Below are 20,464 nucleotides of genomic sequence, written 5' to 3'. Positions count from 1 at the left end.
TAGTACATTTTATTTGATCATGCCTGCTAAGCTTTAATTATGGCAGCGACTCGACAAGTTGTTAAATATAATTTTATGGAAGCAGTATACAGGAGATGACAAAGTGAGAGTCATATTTCATATTATACCTACAATTCTCCATTTGCTAATCATCACAGAAGGAGTAAACCAAATTTATTTTAAATAACCTTACATGTTCTCACAAGTACAAGAAGCTGAATATTTGGGAAAGTTGAAATTCGGATTCAAGGACATTTACTATCACAAATGCCCAAAGGACTTTCTCTTTCTGGTCCCACGTGTTAGAAATACACTTCGTATTCCACCTATTTAGTTACTGGGAATATTCTGTTTATTTGGAACAGTTGTGCTGTCACTGATCCTGTCACTGCTTTAAAAGCTTTAAAAGGGCACATTGTCCTTTTCTTTAAGCTTTATGTAGTCCCTGTGCATTTCACTTCTAAATTTCACCGTCTAAACACCGTCCAAACAAAAATGAAAATGAGAATAAAGTGTCAGGAGTGAATAATATTGTCAACAATTTCCTTTGCAGTCTTATGATATGTATATATCTATTTGTATATATACACAAACATTCTGCACACATTCACAGCAGGGATGCAGAGAGGGTTCACTATATAAAGAGCCTATAAAATGTATTCTCTCCCTTGGAAGTACACAATCAGTAGGGATGTAGCGAACCGCCGATAATGTGTTCGCGAACACCGGCAAAAAATGCGAACAGTTCGCGAACAGTTCGCGAACTTCGAACATCCGAAAATCGTTCGATTCGAACGATCGAAGGATTTTAATCGTTCGATCGAACGATTTTCGTTCGAATCACACGAAAATCGTTCGATTTTAGCGACCGAATGGTCGAACGATTTTGACGCGAACGCCTATTGGCGAACGTCGCGCGACGTTCGCGAACTTGAGGCGGACGCGAACAGCCGATGTTCGCGCGAACAAGTTCGCCGCAGAACAGTCCGCGACATCCCTAACAATCAGTATGGAATAGATATATCTATATCTGTTATATCTGCACATCACCACATTGCATTTTTTTTCTATCCCCCTTTGCAAAACTTCTCAAGTTTATCAGTCTGCATGGGATTTGTGAGGTAACAGCCTCTGTTTCTCTATTGGATTGAGATCTAGACAAAGACAATCCATTGGTAAATTTAAACCATTTTTGTGTTGTTTTGGCTTTATGCTTGGTATTATTGTCTTTTCTTCTCCCAAGGTTCCCTACTCAGGATTTCACTGTATTTTGCTTTGTTTGTAATACCATCTGCCTTCACAAGCCTTCCAAAGCCTACTACAGAGAAGGATCCCCACAGCGTGATGCTGTGGGAATAGTGTGTTTATGAAGAGTTCTAAACATGACTTTTAGCCATATGGCTTAAAAGCTAAATTTGGTCTCATCAGACCACAGAACCTTCTTCACTGGTTTCTCTCTCACATACCCTCTGGCAAACCGTAGGCAAGGTGTGATGTGTGTTTTAGCTAATAGAGGCTTTTTTTGGCATTTCCCCTAAAGCTGCAACTGGTGAAACACATGGTCAACAGTTGCATGCATAATCTCTCCAATCTCATCAATTGAGGTTTATAACTCCTTTAGAGTTGTCATAGATCTTTTGGTGGCCTCTCTAGATTGTCTCCTTATTTTAGTAACTCACTTTTAGTTGATGGCCTGCTGTTGGCAGATTTATTGCTATTCCGTGTTCTGTCAGTATTATTTTGTCTTCAATGTATAGGTTGTGCCATTATACTGACATGAACTTTGAATTTGGACCTTCTAGATGTGTGTTTATGCCTTATTTACATGAACCCACCTGACTACATAAAGGTGATCTCTATTAACTAGTTTGGTGGATTTGGAAAATTATTGACTGCACCAGTGAGGATTTAGGTGTATCATATAAAAAAGGTGTATATGTATGCAATCAGCAATTTTGGCTTTTTCTCTTGCCATTAATTACTGTACTGTATTACTGTTCAGAGATATCGGTTGTCAGTTTGACATGATAGTCTACACATGCCTATACAATATATCAATATATAAAAGACATTCAGATATTTTGTGCAAATAGCTATTAGAAAACTCACTCCCCATTAGATCACATTGCTCTATGAAAGAGTTTGAGTATACAATCAGGGAATCATTATCTATTTTTTTCCTACACAAACTCTCTCTCTCTCTCTCTCTCTCTCTCTCTCTCTCTCTCTCTCTCTCTCTCTCTCTCTCTCTCTTGTATATATATATATATATATATATATATATATATATATATATATATATATATATATATATATATATATATATATATATAGTTATGTGAAAAAATCATTAATTGATATGCAAGGATTGACACTCATTCTGTATTTTGGTTTTATATGGCAAATATATGCAGAAATATCCTCTTATCTCAGTATGTCTTCAGTTACAACTTCTAAAGCAGCCTCAAGAACAATAGTTTTCAAGTGTCGTTGCACAGAAACCACAAGATAATGAGAAATTCGTTGTCACACTAACTAGTAACAAGGCAGAATAATGATGGTTCCATCTGTAGCTGCTCACATTTTTTCTTCTCTCCATTGACCATGAAGATATGAAAAGTGTATGCTCTGTTTTATTAGCAGGAGCATGACAGGCATCATATCAATGCTTATTGCACCAAAATGTCTGTGCTGTTTTGCTAGCCTTTTCACATTATATTAATTCTAACAGATCTGAGTGTGTAAAGACTTTTACCTTCTTTTTCTAATGCTTTAAAAATGTTTTTTTATCAATGACAAATATTTTTTATTTTAAAACAAGATTTTTTTAAAGCAATAGTGAATCTAAATGTAATTAGCTACAGCTGGCCAAATCATGACTGGTTCTCCCAATTTATATAAGCAATAAATTAACTTTTTCATTACAAAAAATGCTTATTGAGAGTTTTTGTTTTGAGGGTGGAAAAGAAGATCTGATTATCAATAACACCGTTTGTGAAGCGAATAATGGAAATAAGCATCAACAAAAAAATTTTAGTTTTTCAGATGCAAGGCACAGTATCCAATAAACTTTAACAGACACATTTTTAAAGCATTGTAATCTGACCCATTTCGCTTCACCAAAAAACGGTAAAAAATTCACCAAAATGCATTGAATTTGTTGCGCAACAATTTTTTCACCAATTGGAGTCTATTGGCATAATTTGTGCAGCGAAACTGAGTGAAATATTTTGTGCATGACTACATGTAATACATAATTGCAGAAAGCCCTGAATACTCATACTCTTACACTGGTGGGAGGAGAGGGAGGGGAGGGGTCGTGTAACCATACCACCAGGCTATGACATTTCCTTACCTCCCTACTGTACTGTACATACTATATACTAACTCTTATATATGTTTATTTTTTAAATAGTTGGTTTATATCCATCTGTTCCGTTCTTTGGGAACATGTACATAGGCTTTGCTTCCAAAAATGTTAATGTGTTTCAGGTCTGGTTTCTTCCCATTCCATAGTTCATATGGAGTTTTCTCTGTTGCTTTGCCGGGTAAATGGTTTTTGAAGATTGCACTTGTACACAGCAGTTGCATTTGTAAATGAGCCCTTACTTGACTTCTAGTGACCGTCACTTCATTTTAGAAAAAAAACACCTTTTTAAATAAAAAAATTGAGTAGATAAGAAGTTGCCATATAAAGCTCATTCATCTCCAAAATGACTTCAGATATATTTATGTGTTAATGCAAGGTATACATCATCCTTTAAAATACACAATCCAGTAAATTATTTACAAAAGTGTGATCACTAAGCATAAATAGTATGATGAAGCACCATTAAAGAGAAATAGTTTACAGATTATTCTTGGTTTTTGTGTATTATAATAAGAATTTTCTTTTTGAAACAAAACCATTCTTCTATTGAATACCACTCCCAAAGCTGCCTTTAACTGTGGTAGCAATTACCAAATTTATGTAAGTAGTAAATTACAGTATAAATTATGGCACTAAAAGCTTCATGAACTGAGTTTAAGTTTTAGAATTGCCTGCTGCTCTCAATTTAAAAAATTAAATTCTCAAATTCACAATTGAATATAAATTATAACAGATAATTTTAACTGGATTTGTCAAATTGTGGCACCATGACCAGCAAGACCAGTATATGACAACCTTGATTCATGACCACTGATGGATACTTTACTCTTGAGGTCCTTAAAGGGATACTGTCATGGGAAAACATGTTTTTTTTCAAAACGCATCAGTAAATAGTGCTACTCCAGCAGACTTTTGCACTGAAATCCAATTCTCAAAAGAGCAAACAGATTTTTTTTATATTCAATTTGGAAATCTGACATGGGGCTAGACATATTGTCAGTTTCCCAGCTGCCCCAGTCATGTGACTTGTGCCTTCACTTTAGGATGGAACTACTTTCTGGCAGGCTGTTATTTCTCCTACTTAAAGGAGAAGGAAAGCTACAGAGGCATTTTATTGCCAATAGATTAGCTGCAATAGTGCAAGCTAGAATGCTATATTTATTCTGTAGAATGTTTTACCATACCTGAGTAAAAAGCTCTAGAAACTCTCTGTTTGTTTAGGATAGGAGCTGCAGTATTAACATGGTGTGACATCACTTCCTGCCTGAGTCTCTCCCTGCTCTGGGCTCATTACAGTAGAGAAGGGAGGGGGGTGGGGAAGAGGAGCAAATTGAGCATGCTCTTGCCCAGGGCAATGAGGTTTAAGCTGAAGGCAGGAAGTCTGATACAGAAGCCCATGTGTACACAATAGAAGGAAAGAAATGCAGTGTTTCTTTTGACAGGGGACTCAGAGCAGCACTACTTTGGGGGTTTACTGGTATATTTAGATGGACCTTTCTGATAAGACTAACTTAGTTTTAACCTTTCCTTCTCCTTTAATGTAACTGAATCAGTCTCAGTGGGACTTGTCTTTTACTATTGAGTTTTGTTTTTAGATCTACCAGGGAGCTGTTATCTTGTGTGAGGGAGCTGCTATTTTGTTACCTTCCCATTGTTATTTTGTTAGGCTGCTGGGGGGGTGATATCACTCCAACTTGCAGTACAGCAGTAAAGAGTGACTAATGTTTTTTAGAATGGGGTAAGTCACATGAATGGGGGCAGCTAGGAAACTGACAATATGTCTAGTCCCATGTCAGATTTCAAAATTGAATATAAAAAAATCAGTTTGATCATTTGAAAAATGGATTTCAGTGCAGAATTTTTCAGCACCATTAACTGATGCGTTTTGAAAAAAAAAACATTTTTTCCATGACAGTATCCCTTTAAACTAAAACGTCTAACCTTACCCATGTCCTGTAGGATAGGGAGGGAATATAATGGGTGGGATATAAATACCGACACATTCAAAAAAAGGTAAAACATTACCATTTAACAGGGCATCACTATTAGTTGAGTTTAAAAATAGGTGAGAGTTACAAAGCAGAGGTACTGATCAGAGTATTTTGCTGTCTAATTTAATTTATTGCATACTTTTGCTCACATCAGTTTTATAGAGTTTTTTTAATATATTGTAACAAGCATAAACAATACATTTTTAAGTTACATGTATATATAATAATGGTCTAACAGTAGTAATATGGAGTCACAGGTATGGTTAGGGTAATTTTCTTTTAATTGTATGATCCTTTAGCTGGTATTTTATTCAAAGCAAAACAGAAAAGAAAAGCTTTGAGCTTCAAGGTATGTACAGCCACCAACATATTGGGTATTGGTATTACAGGTATGGGACCTTTTATCCAGAATGCTTGGAACCTGGGGCTTTCCAGATATGGATCTTTCCATACAGTAATTTGGATCTTCATACGTTCAGTCTACTAGAAAATCATGCAAACATTAAATAGACCCAATAGGTTGGTTTTTGCTTCCAATAAGAATTAATTATATCTTAGTTGGGGTCAAGTACAAGCTACTGTTTTATTATTATAGAGAAACAGGAAATCATTTTTAAAAATTTGGATTATTTGGATAAAATAGAGTCTATGGGAGACAACCATTCTGTAACGGGATAACGGGTTTCCAGATAACGAATCCCATACTTGTACCATTAATTAAAATAAAAGCAATTTAAATACCACAGAACCTCAGAATACCACAGAACTTTTTATAGGGTTTATAGTGGACCCTTTATGCGTATTTCTATAATTTACATTAAATTGTCTGCATTTGTGAATAAAGTTATGCTTCACTGCTCTTCCAGATGACTTGAATGACAGGTCTGATAATTTGAATTTTATTTAAAAACACAATTTCCTTGTGCTATAAGGGAATAGGAGGTGCACAGAACAGAACATGTAACATAATGTTTGACTTATTCAATATCAGATTATACTTTATATAGTATATCGCATTTAATTAAATGAAGATGTAGGGGGTTATTTACTAATAAATAATAAGAAAAGTTTTTTTCCCTTTTTTCGAGATTTATCGTGTTTTTGACCCACACCTAATATTTTAGTTTTTTTCCACATAAATATTGAGTTTTTCCACAGTTTCCCAAAAAGTTTGTTTTTCTGGGATTTACTCTGAAAAATTCACATTTTCTGGAAAACAATTGCAATTTATTATGTTTTAGTCATATTTAAAAAGAAAAATAACACCAAGTTTGAACTTCAGTGTTCCATTGAGGCCTTTGGAGGGCTTCAACTCTAATTTTTCTAGGTCAACCTTTAAAACCACAAAAATTTTGAATATTCATATTATTAGCCTCTCCTTTTTACACACATTGACCAGGGGAAGTTCTAGTAATAATTGTAGCCCCACAATTTCAAGGGGAAGTAATGGCAATATTTGACCCCTCCTGCACAATTTAAGGGGAAGTGATGCCAATGGTAGATACCCCCACACAATTTAAAGGGGAAGTGATGGCAATGTTTGACCCCTGTATTTAAAGGGGAACTGATGTCAATATTTGCCCCTCCCCTATTTATATAAAGTTACTCTTAATAGAAGTGCCCAGCATGTGTCAAATTATGCCCAGCATGTGTTCTCTACAATCAATGGCCATCTTTTACCAATATATTTTACGCCTTCTTGCCTTTAACACAGAATTTCATTGAAAATATTGATTGTCTTAACCCAATACAAAGAAAAAAAACATTTTCAAATATAACAAATATTTTAATAATAATCAAACAATACTAAACATCCACCAAGATGTATTGATGACAAAGGTAGAATATTTTCATACAAAATGTTGACATTTTCATAAAAAATAGAAAAAGTTATCCTAGGACTAGGCCACATCATAAACCCTGTCTGAGCATTCTTTACATCCTTTAACAGTCCACCTTCACTGCTAAAGGGCAATGCTTTTAAAAGGGTTACTTGGTTTCTGCCAAGCACCCATTTCATGAGCAGGAACTGGCACTGGGGATGATTCAGGAAAACAAAAAATCTCTATTTAGCTTAATTCAAGAGTATGATTGGCATTTTAATTCATCTATCCAATAACATGCAAATGAGTCTTTCTTTTAAAACCACTGTGCTAAAACAGAGAAGGCTCCAGATAACTGTGATGTGGCTTAATGATGTGTACGAAGATATTTCCCCACATGCACTGCAATAAATACTTCTTTGCATTGTGACTGCTTCACATCTGTGCCCGGCAATACATTACAGGTGTAGGGTATTATGATAACACTATTCATACAGCGTGTCTAATTAACGCCTCAACTGTGGTTTGAGAGCTACAAATTAATAGGATATGATACACAGCAGGTGCTGCTTATTTGTTTTGTTTTACTCTATTTATACATCTGCAGTGAATAATGCAAAAACGATGTTAAAACATAAGATGACATTTGTGCAGATTATGTGTTGTAACAAGTTTCTTTTTTATTTAATGCAGCAGCGAATAAGTAATGGACCATTTCTGTCAAAGAATGTTGCAGTATAGAATTAGTCTTAGACAGCAGGGGCACAGGTAATATAGAGAGAGTACTGGGTGTAGAAAACATCCACTAAATATATTAATCTGTGTGAACTCTAATTTCATTTCAAGTACATTTCACTTCAAGTACATTCAATTACAGGGTCTTAAGAGGTTTGAGCAATTGGTTATAGCAACCATGTGTGAGTTCCTGACCCCACTTGTGGTTTCTGTAATCGATTACTTCTGCTTGCTGCAACCAGATTTTAAAAGGAAGAAGAAAAAAAAAATTCCCCACGAGCAGGGTTTTGAAAAAGATTAAAGAAGTTTTAGCTTGAGTGATAGTAAATGTACCTTAAGGCTCTGGAGTCAAAGTGTTTTGTTATCCTTTTAAGGACAATCCATAGCCCCTGGCTCTATTTGGATATAAAGTAATATTTATATGCAAATACCTCTTTATTTGATGAACTGTGAAGTGTTTATATGTAGTTAAATGAATGTAAGCTGCCATTACTATTTATGAAATGCTGTTTTAACGATCATGCATAATAATTTATTGTTTTTTAGCTCTTAATTAGACCTCTGACCAGTTCTTGCTCTGACTATTCCCATTGACTTCTATTGGATTTTTACCAGTTTTTACTTACCAAGCTTTTTAGGTGAACCTTTCCAGTCTTTTTTGTGGTTTCAGAAAATAAGTCTAAATATTTTTGCGTCTGCATTTTTTCCTAAATTGTGGAAAAACCCCAAAGTGTCAACTTTGTATAGTTTTAATATTCAAATATCCCATTCCTAATGCTACAGTTAACTACTTATTTTAAGGAGAACTTGCACATAAAGTCACAGCCTGTAATAACTAAGCCATTATCTTTGATTCGACTGTGCCCCCTAGCTCTGTGTCTTCTGTGCATGCCCACCCAACTCCTCCCACCAATCTTGCTGATATATATGTAAATGTGCCACATACAATATATGTGCATGGGCTGCCCAGAGAAGGAATAACTACCGTCAATTAAAATATAATGCAAAGATTTTATTATTGTTGTTATTATTATTTATTTGAATTGTTTTGTTTATCTTCCATTCTTTTGTAGGGAATTTGCCTAATGTGTTTCCCCCTTCAGTCAATGTCTAATATGTATATGATTGATTCAACAGAAGTGGAATATTCCATAAGGTTCATGGCTTATATGACATATAAGCCATGAACCTTATGGAATATTCCACTTGTGTTGAATCAATCATATACATATTAGACATTGACTGAAGGTGAATGAAGCCCTTCTAAACTTGTTTGTGTGACAGTTCAAATTAATACTGCAGTTTCTCATATGGTAATAAGATCTTTTCTGCAACACACACATATATTTATATATCCATCATGCTTTCTTTCTACATATGTGTGCATTGCAGCATGAAGAACATTACACTTTTATTTAATGGTATACCCAACATTTCATGTTGTCACTACAATTCTTGTATTCACATTTTCTACCTCCTTGGATTCAAATTATGAATATATTCTACTTGTCTAACTTGTCATTGACATCTAACCCTTGTAACATCTCTAGAATATGATGGGTTCTCTATATTCATTTCTAATCTGCCCATCCACACTGGCTTACATTTTCTAGTATTCTAGTATCATTTTTAAGCATTCATTAGAGATTTCTGCCTTGATAAAAAATCATTGCTGTGTCTCCATGGAAGCAGATGTAAAGTCATGGGAAATCCAGTTGGTAAGAAGGAAATAATGTAGCTATAAATAAGGATTAAAACATAGCTGGCAAATAACAATCTTAAGTAGATTGACTATAATAATGTTTTAAAGTATAATATTAACAAATAAAAGATTTGTATATGACTGTATGAATTTTGTTGTCACAGCCTCATGCAATCTACCCACAAACATTTAACCCTCTCATTACAAGTGAGTCTTGTCATTATTGTATCGTCTTTCACAGAGGTTTAAGAGTTAACTGAATTTCAGCATTTGGGAGGCTCAGTGATACCAAAGTAATTGAAAGGGGTTTGAGATACTGTACATTTACATATGTTTGTACTTTCACCCGGTAGTTATAGAAATATTTGCCTCAGAAGCTCACATATAGTTTATAGAAGCCAGCTATATTTCCAGATCCTTTAGGGCTCACTTTGCATTACAAACAACAGATAAGCTTCTCCATAAACAGCACTTTTAGTAGTTAACTGCTGATATGCAGAGGTCAGTGACATTTCTGATTTTCTAGACACCTGCGGAATAAAAATCTTTTTAATAGAAAAGACAGTTGGTTCCAGTTAAACGTTCTATCTGCTGCTTTAAATGTTTGTAAAATCTATCGAATATATTGTTCCTCTAATATTGAATTGTGACTTTAATATTAAACCCCACCACTATACCCAAGGCTAATTTTTCTTAGAATGAGGCAACACTACCTTCTGTATTGGCTATGTAACAGTAACGCAACTAGAGGGGGGGTAGCCCTGGCGCGGGACGTGCAGTCGGGCCCCCCGCCCCCTCCGCACCCTCCGCATGCCTGGAACTCCATAGAAGACAGTGGTGCGTGAGCTGCCAGGGGGCCCTGAGGGGGTGCGGGCCCTGGTCCAATCACACCCCCTGCTCCCCCGGTAGATTCCGCTACTGCTATGTAAAAGCGTTAAAGATTGTGGAAATAACTAGGCTCCAGAAACTGCGCTGCAAGGTTTAATCACACGACATGTTTCGAGCTGTTTTGCTATTTTCAAGTGTTAACAGGTGCACATTTTACAAATTACTTAAATCCATATAACTCCACCCACCTCTGATGTGATGGGTTAATTCTAATTAGAAAAATAGGTGGGGAGAAAAGTGAGTGAAAAAATGAAGCTGCTGCCTAATAGTTTGAATTAGAATAGAAATATTATTCTCTACAAAAAAAAAAATTGAAGCCTTGAAATGGTAAGAACTAGAGGGCAGTTTCTAGAGGGCAGGTATGAATTTAAATTTTTATTCTATATAACATTGTATACTACATGTTTGATTGTTTTGAATCTACAGCCAATTGTTTTCTTTTGTAGGCTTACAGCAATACAAGGGGGCAAGTGTATTTATGGACTTATTTGTGGACTTTAATATGAAAAAATACACAATATATACACTATGGACACTTGTACAATGCATTGTTTTTTACTAATCATGATACAGGAAAGTGAGGTCAGGCAAATAATCCACATTAGCTTGCCATTGTAGTGACCCCTCTCCCCCTATTTTTCTAATTAGAAGTAACCTAGAAGTAACCTATAACATTAGAGGTAGGTGAAGTTATATGGATTTAAGTATTTTGTAAAATGTGTACCTGTTAACACTTGAAAAAGAGCCAAACAGTTCAAAACATGTCATGTGATTAAACCTTGCAGCATAGTTTCTGTGGTTTCTGGAGCCTGGTTATTTCCACAATCTTTACCTCTTTTACATTGGCATGAGCTTCACTAGGACAGAAGCAAGTGGTACAGGCATCAGGGTTGTGCAACTGGTACAATCTTTCCTTTTGGCTTCTGTATTGGCTGTAATGATAGTCAGTCATTTTCATAAATTAAACATCAAGTTGTAAAGAGTCCACACACAATATAACCAACCACACTGTATGTTATCCCTTCAAGGTTTTCTTTTGCATACAGTGCTTTCAGCAGTGCCCTGATACCCCAATAAATATCTGAAAACAATAGAAGACCTACTATAGTTGTGAAAACAGTTCAGTGATATTAACTTTCTTTATCAAAGTCTTAGTTTAATGTGAAAGATTAATTAATTATAATTACCATCAAATCAAAATCCATCTTTTATTTTAAATAACGGACTGGTTTTGCCTATTTTGGATATCATTAATCACTCATAATGCTTTCTATACTGCTTTATACTTTACCTTTCTGTATCACTTACCAACACACTTACCATCACTCAGTTTACTTCATTATCCTCCTAATTTTTTAAAATCAAAGTTCAAACAGATCCCCACCACTACAAACTATTTCCTCACTCATAAATCCTCCACTTCATGCTTCTCAGCTTCTCTTGTCATGTCCCCTCACAGCTTACTTCCTTGCTCGATGCCCCCTTTTTGTGCATACAATACGCAATTGCTCTTGCCCACACATTTGGGGGCTGATTTACTAACATTTGAATTTCTATTTTTTCCATGAATCTCTAAAAATTTGTGGTTTTCCTATATTTGTAGTTTTCCTATATTTGAGATTAAAGGTTGAATTAATTTGACTAAACTCGATTAGAGTTTGTCAGAATGTCAGGAAGGCTACTAACATGTCCAAATTGGTCCCTGGACCTCTCCCGTTGACTTACACATGAACTCGGCAGGTTTTAGGTGGCGAATAGTCAAATTTGAGTTCTTAAAGGGCCAGAGTATGATTAATCTCGAAATTCAAATTCTATTTAAAACTCCATTCACGTTTGGATAATTCACAATTTGAGTTTGAGAGTTTTGAGTATAAAAAATTTTTTTTTTTTTTTTAATAAAATCAGGCTTTTAAAAATTCACGAATTGTTTGGAATTTATTAAACCCCGAGGCTGGAAAACTCCCAATGATTTTATTAATTTGTACTGGGTCTCGTGCCAAACCCCTAAGTTTTCGGAGGTTTCAGGCAAAAATCTGAGGTTTCAGGTAAAAACTCTGAAATAATCGTGAAAATCTGAGTATTTACCTTACCGCAAAGCAAATTTTCAGGAAAATGTAATAATAAATAAGCATTAAAAACCTGAGAGGCTTAGATCGGAGTTTGTAGCAGCCAATATTGAGATAATTTCGGACCTTGATAAACAACCCCCTAAGTGTTAAAAACACAAAAACGTCTAATACAAAAATTCTCATGTAAAAGTTGTCAAATTCCTTTAGAAGTCAGTTGGAACTGAGCTGATCTTATTGGTGAGTTTAGTTATTGTTCCAAAAACCTCTAAAATGAGAAATTTGATAAATAAGCCTTCACTAGTATTGTTTGCTGTATGCACGTATCAAGTATTCATGAAGTAGTGCAGCAGAGCTGAAGGGCTCCATATTCCACATCTTTTTCAGTTTTCTTCAGAAAAGGCCACTGACACTAAGCTATTTGATGCATGCGCAGTTGGAGCCAGTCTGGAATTTGTCCTAATTGTGCATGCACCAGAATGCTCAGTAAATTGCAGAAGGGAAGGAAGAGGATCTTAGGGAAACTGAAGATGAGGAAAATGGTGCCCTTGAGCTCCGCTGCACTACTCTTCATGGATAGTGAGATTGACATTCACAAACACTTTTTGCAGTAATGGACTATGTGGGAAAGAAGGAGAGGGATGCGGGTAGTAGATGGGGCTTATCTTGTTGAATTAGCATCAGTACTGTATCTCATATAAGTTATATTAGTGGATCTGTATTCCATGACTTAATTTTGGTAAATTCACAAATTTAATAATATAATGTTCCCAGAATGTCACATTTTGCTGTTACCCCCAGCACTATACAAAGAGCTGTCATAAAAGACAATCCCTGAATGAGTACAATACCCATTTTAGAGCACAGTTATTTTAAATATAATAATATTGTATAGTCTTATTTTTCCTTATTAAACTATCTACTTGAATAAGAAGTAAGAATGAGAAAGTTTAGATTCAATAAAGTCCAAAAGATTCCAAGCAAATGGTTGTGGTGGGGGGACAGAATAGACTGTTGGTCAAGTAGTGCTAATCTGATGTAAATGAGCCCTTCTCCAAATAAGTTCATTGTATTTTGAGTGGAGAATGTTTTGTCAGCTTTTTCTGCAGATAAGTTGGTAATTGAATTGTATTATAGAATTCGGACGCAGCTTATACAGTCAGAAAAAAATTTAATACATTTTAATGGCAAGTTAAAAAAATCGAACAGAAGCTGGCTTTAGAAAAATATTGTTAAACATTGAAACATACCAGACAGGGAAAGCATTGTTTTACTTTTCGAGGAACGTTAATAAATGTAATCAATATACCCCAAATGATCAAAATAGCTGCTTTGTGTGCCAAATAACTATTGATATTTCTAGTGACTCCTTATTGTGGAGTAATTTCAGAGACCTGCTGAAATGCAAGGTCAGCCACTGATTATTGATCAGTTACAGCGGTTGAATAAAAGAAAAACACTTATTACAACAAAACCAGCAACTGGTTGCTTAGCTCCGAGACTGAAGTTGTGTATTCCATTAAACTCAGACATAAAGGCAGCAGGCAGTTTTGTCACTCATTAAATGGGATAAAGCTGTTTTCTGTGGTATAATTATGATTTTGCACATTGCTAATACAATAGAGATAGTGAAGGTAGTCCTGGGGAGCTCAGATCTGCAATAATAAAGCAATCATTTTTCTTAAGATAAAAATGTAATACTGTGAGTAATAAAAGACTTACACCATTCCCTATAAAGAAATTGGTGAACACTGCATAAACATAAAAGTGTAGATGTTAATGGAAAATAAAATCATGGGGCATTAGCACAATCCGGCAAACATTCGATATGATAATGTTTAGAGACCGAAGATGTGCCAAGGTCAATAACAGTCTCTTTAGGAGCCAAAATCCATAGTGGGACACTCGCTAAGATTCGTAGTTGCGCCAGTCGTAACTTCGCCGCACTTCGCCGCACTTCGCCAAGCGTAGTTTTGCCAGCGCTTCGCTATTCACTAAAATCCGAAGTTGCGCTCAGGGGTAGCGTAAGGTTGTGAAGTTGCTCTAGCGTTGATTCGCTATGCGAAGCAAAGTTACGCTAGCGATGGTTAATTTGCATATGGCGCCAAATTCAAATTTCAATGGAGGAATATGTAGCAGCACTACAAATGCCTGGGAAACCTTCAAAACATCAAATACATTTTTTATTTTGCCCTACACATGTGCCCACTGTATTCAAAAAAATTTTTCGATCTTTTTCAGCCTATCACCCATGATATAGAAAAAACGCCAGCGTTTTTTGGGACTCAGAAATTTTTTTAACTTTTTTTGAAGAAATCCCTATCTACTCTATTGCGCTTCGCCTGGTCTGAGGTGGCGAAGGAAGTCTAGCGTAAAAGGTAGCGTTCAGAACAATGCGTGCGTAGTTACGTCCGTTGAGCAAATTCGCCAGGCATAAGGGTGCGAAGTTACACTAGCGAAGTTATTCCAGCGTCCGTTAGTGAATTTGCAAAGTAACGAAAATGGCCAATGCTAGCGAATTGACGCTAGCGTTAGGCGCTTCGGCGCATAGTGAGTTTGCCCCATAGTGTCTGCCTGCACCCTGGCCAAGGTAATGTGTTCAAGTGCAGGTACTACAAGCAGAAGCAGCAGAGGAGAGGATTCACAACTGCTTTTCTCCGCTGGCTGTGGTCCCCTAAGTATGGTGCTGGCCTAACACCCAAATAACAGATTCTATTCCAAACAAGAAAGCTATGAAACCATTGCAAAAAATTTTACCACTGTTTTTGTGCATTGAGGGGAAGTATTGCTTGTAAATGTTTGCATAGAGTTATTCCCTTAACTGGGGTGATTCGTTATGAAACCTGTGACCCTATTACACCCCTAACCTCACCCTTAGGACTCCATTTTCTACCCCCAGCCAAATTCTCTGGACTAGTGATGGGCGAAATTCGGAAAACGGCGCCGGCATCTCGTTTTTGATGCCGGGGTCAATTTTTTTCGACGCTGGCGAATTTTCACCAGCAAATTTTGCTGCCATTTTGCAAATTTATTCGCCGGCAGCGAATCACGCTAATTTGCCACAAATTCGTGGCTGGAGAATAAATTCACCCATCACTACTTTGGACTGGAAAAGTATCCAAAACCTGGGGAAAGTTAAACTTTAACGTGTAAAATCTGTTATCTGGAATGCTTGGAACCTGAGTTTTCTGCATAAGAGGGCTCATTTATTTAGATTTCCATATGCAAAAATTACTTGCATGGGCTTGTATGTGTCCCTCTGTATTTGCTCTTTTGTTCAATATAGCAGTTACACCTACTTTGCTGCAACAAGTTGACATACCTGTACAGTGTTGTACAATGTGAATTTCTTTATCTGTCACAGCCACTACTAAAATGCACTTAACAAAGGCAAACAAGGTACTTATTTATAATGTAATTGATTTTCTGCTGCTACAAAGAGAGTGCCTTGAGTAAGTGAGTGGGAAGAGGTGAAGTGATCTGTTGTGTGTTTGTTAATAATCATTTTAGGAAGGTTTCTATTGTTGCATAAATTGAAAGAGCAGTTTTGCAACACAGTGTATCAATGTTATCTTTTTTTTTTCTAAAATGTGCCACATTTGTTATTCCAAGTGAATATATGGAGTATGTATGTGGCAAAAGTTCTGACTTATCAGCACAGGGATGATGACATGAATGGTGTGAAAAGTGGGGGAATACACTTGTAAACTCATGGGAAGTTACAGGCTTACCCCCTCTTTCTTTTTGGCTTGGTATGGCTTTACTTTGAGCTCCACGGCCATTCTTTGGGATGAGGCAGTGCAGCAGCAATGGGGTTAACAGGTAACTAGAATTGGTGGAAAGTCCCTTAAAGGGGGTATAAAAGGAGAGCCAAGTAAGTTACCTGCCTCTTTTATCTTCAGAGTCAGCTCCTGTGAGTCTCCACCCTCCGTCCTTCTTAGATACATTTTTATTATACAGGTATGGGACCAACAGTATTATCAAGAATGCTCGGGACCTGGGGTTTTTCCTGATAACAGATCTTTCGGTAATTTGGATCTTCATACCTAAAGTCTACTAGGTATTTCCAATGAGGAATAATTATATCTCAGTTTGGATCAAGTACAAGGTACTGTTTTATCATTACAGAGAAAATTAAATCATTTTACAAATTTGGATTATTTGAATAAAATGGAGTCTATGGGAGACAGTCTTCCCATAATTCAGAGCTTTCTGGATAACAGATCCCATACCTGTAATTATATTTTATATAGCATATTTAAAAAAAAATTGTCACAACTTGTAGAGTGAATAAGGTGTAGACAGAGTGTAAATAATTTTGTTAAAACCCTGGCTGTTGTGTGGAAGGGGATTAAGCAAGGGTTAATGTCATGGCAAGTGAAATGGGTAATATAAGACATTCCAATGACTTAAACAAGTTCTAGTGGTATAATCCATATTCTATAAACACAAATTCACACAAAAACAGCCTCTTGGAGATGCACCAAGTTTCTTTACATGACTAGACTATCTATTTTGCAAATATTCTTTTCTCACTACTGCAAAAATTAAACTTAACAGGTCTAATTTAGGAACCCAAGTGAAAGCGCAAAGTTCTAAAATGGATGCAAATCTCAGGGCACATTGCTGCTATTTATTATAGGGATACTGTCCTGGGAAAACATGCTTTTTTAAAAAACACATCAGTTAATAGTACTGCTCCAGTAGAATTCTGCACTGAAATCCATTTTTCAAAAGAGCGAACAGATTCTTTCAAATTCAATTTTGAAATCTGACATGGGGCTAGAAATTTTGTCAATTTCCCAGCTGCCCCAAGTCATGTGACTTGTGCTCTGATAAACTTCAGTTACTCTTTACTGCTGTACTGCAAGTTGGAGTGATATCACCTTAACAAAAGAATAATGGGAAGGTAACCAGATAGCAGCTCCTTAACACAAGATAACAGCTGCCTGGTAGAGAACAACACTCAATAGTAAAATTCAAGTCCCACTGAGACTGAATCAGTTACATTAAGTAGGAGAGATAACAGCTTGCCAGAAAGTAGTTCCATCCTAAACTGCAGGCACAAGTCACATGACTAGGGGCAGCTGGGAAACTGGCAATATGCCTAGCCCCATGTCAGATTTCAAAATTGAATATAAAAAAATATGTTTGCTCTTTTGAAAATTGGATTTCAGTAATACTATTAACTGATGCATTTTGAAAAAAAACATGTTTTTCCATGACAGTATCCCTTTAAGGTGCCTGAGTCCATAAATACTATGCAGCAAGCACCGGTGCATACTCTCAGCACCCTGCTCTGATGAATTACCCTTAAATGCATGTACAGTATTGATTCAAGTGAACCATGAAATTTCAATTATCCTGGACCTGACAGTAATTTCAGTGTTCTTTAAGGGGGTTGTGTCAATAGTCACAAATTGCTCTGAGTCAATTGGATGCTAGTGCCAATATTAAAAGATAAGGAAACTGTCTAAATGCATATTTTTCCACAACATAGACCTCTCATGCATCTTCATGAACATTATGGGGGTTATTTATTAACGTGCAATTTGTTTGCGTCTTCTGTTTTGAAGCCGAAAACCCAAAAAGGTTTTGGTAAAAAAGACACATTTTTTTCACTATGCTCCAAGTAAGAATCCGAAAATACTCCATCTAAAACCTGCCAAATTTATGTAAAAGTCAATGGCAGATTTCCTCTTAACCATTTGAAGATGTTTTATCCCTTACGTAATATTCCGAGTTTTTGTGGTTTGACGTTGGTTTTTCCATAAAAACGCAAATTTTTCTTGTTTTTTGGCCATCAAACACGAAAAATTCAGGTTTTTCCACGTGACAATCCAAAAAAGTTTTTTTTTTCTGATCTGATTTTTTTTATAAATAACCCCCCCCTTCTTCCAGAAACCTTTTTTTTCTTCAGTTGAACTAGTAATTTACAGTTTCAGTGCATTACCTGGGATGCGGCTGCCATTTTCAAACTGGCAACATCACTTTTCCTTCCAGCTATGCACTGTGCTCTGTATATGTGCCCTACTGCCTCCCCCTGATGCCATTATATGTCATTATGCCCTGTGCTTTGCAAAAGTATAAAAATGGAGGTGTCCAAGCTCCAAGCCAGAAAATGTTTGAAATGAGAGAGACATCCTATAAGAAAATAACCCTTTGAGATGCAGTTGTTGCTATACTTTTAGAGATAAATAAACACATGCACACCCAAATGCTTACTCAAAATGTATGTTTGATTTACTGCATGGTAGCAGCAACTTAGCATTACAGTACTATGGGATTCTAGGAAAAAACACCTCATTGTTGGTAAAAAAAAAATGCAATTTGCACAAATTGCCAACATTAGCACAATAAATATTTCATAACTCTCGTAGGCATTTATATAGATAGTTTTGGTTCTGTTATAATATGTGTAACACTATTTTGGGCTTTTAAAGACCAAAGGGGCTAATGAGCAGATATTTACAGTAGAGCAAGGGTTACACTTGACTAAAACACAAAGCAGGGCCTTCGCTAGGTGGAAGATAAGAAGGAAGAGTGTAGTTGAACTACAATCTATCAGAGGCTACTGTGTAAAGTAAGGACATTAGGGGGTTCTTGCAGCAAACAAACAGAGAACTTTTATGGTCCAATACAATAGGTCCACAGGGTTATACCAAACAATTCCAAGAGGCAAGTTATTATAGATGGTACAGATTCCAGGACAGATAGGCAGAGGCAGTAAGATGTGACACCTTGGGGATTTAATTAGGGTAGTTGAAGATACATCTCAAGGATGGAATACCCAGGCATGGACCGGATCCCATACAGTGGAATAATCAAGGAGAATAAATCTAAAGCCCGATTCCCATATGTCGGACGCACGACCCATTGCCTAAAAGAAAGGATAAGGGAGCACATAAGGGCAATTGAAAAGAAGGATGAGGGGTCCCCGGTAGACAGACATTTCTCCCTATGTTCCCGTAGAGGTACCCAAGACCTGATTGTGAAGGTTATAGAACAGGTGAGGACGTCTTTCAGAGGCGGTGACCAAATACGCTCCATAAATTTAAGCAGGAAGGGGTGGGACCCTTACTATCAGAGGGGGGTCAGCCGGTTGATGAAAACAAAATAAAAGCGCAGATTCTGAACTCATATTTTTCATCTGTCTACACAAATGAGGAACCAGTAAGTGAAGGTTTCCTTCTTAACAGTCCCAATTCTAGTAATACAACTAAAGATGCATGGTTCACACATGAAGAAATTCAAAAGAGACTAGAACATTTTAAGATTAACAAAGGTCCAGGGCCAGATGGTATTCATCCAAGGGTAATTAGCGAGCTTAGCTCTGTGATTGCCAAACCTCTTTGCTTAATTTTTCAGGATTCATTGAGATCTGGCATGGTGCAGAGAGACTGGCGAATTGCTAATGTGGTGCCTCTATTCAAAAAAGGATCCCGTTCTCAGTCTCAAAACTATAGGCCAGTTAGTCCGACGTCAGTGGAAGGAAAGCTTTTCGAAGGGTTAATAAAGGATAAGATACTGGACTTCATAGCAAATCATAATACTATGAGTTTGTGCCAGCATGGTTTTATGCGTAATAGATCTTGCCAGACTAACTTAATTTCTTTTTATGAGAATGTAAGTAGAGACCTTGATTCTGGGATGGCAGTGGATGTGATTTACTTAGACTTTGCTAAAGCATTTGATACAGTGCCACACAAAAGGTTACTGGTTAAATTGAGGAATGTTGGCCTGGAACATAGTATTTGTACCTGGATAGAGAACTGGCTAAAAGATAGACTACAAAGAGTGGTGGTAAATGGAACATTTTCTAATTGGACCAGTGTTGTTAGTGGAGTACCGCAGGGCTCTGTACTAGGTCCCATGCTTTTCAATTTGTT

Source organism: Xenopus laevis, chromosome 4S (assembly GCF_017654675.1).
Source record: "Xenopus laevis strain J_2021 chromosome 4S, Xenopus_laevis_v10.1, whole genome shotgun sequence".
Taxonomy (NCBI): Eukaryota; Metazoa; Chordata; class Amphibia; order Anura; family Pipidae; genus Xenopus; species Xenopus laevis.
Note: the sequence above shows the minus strand (reverse complement) of the source record.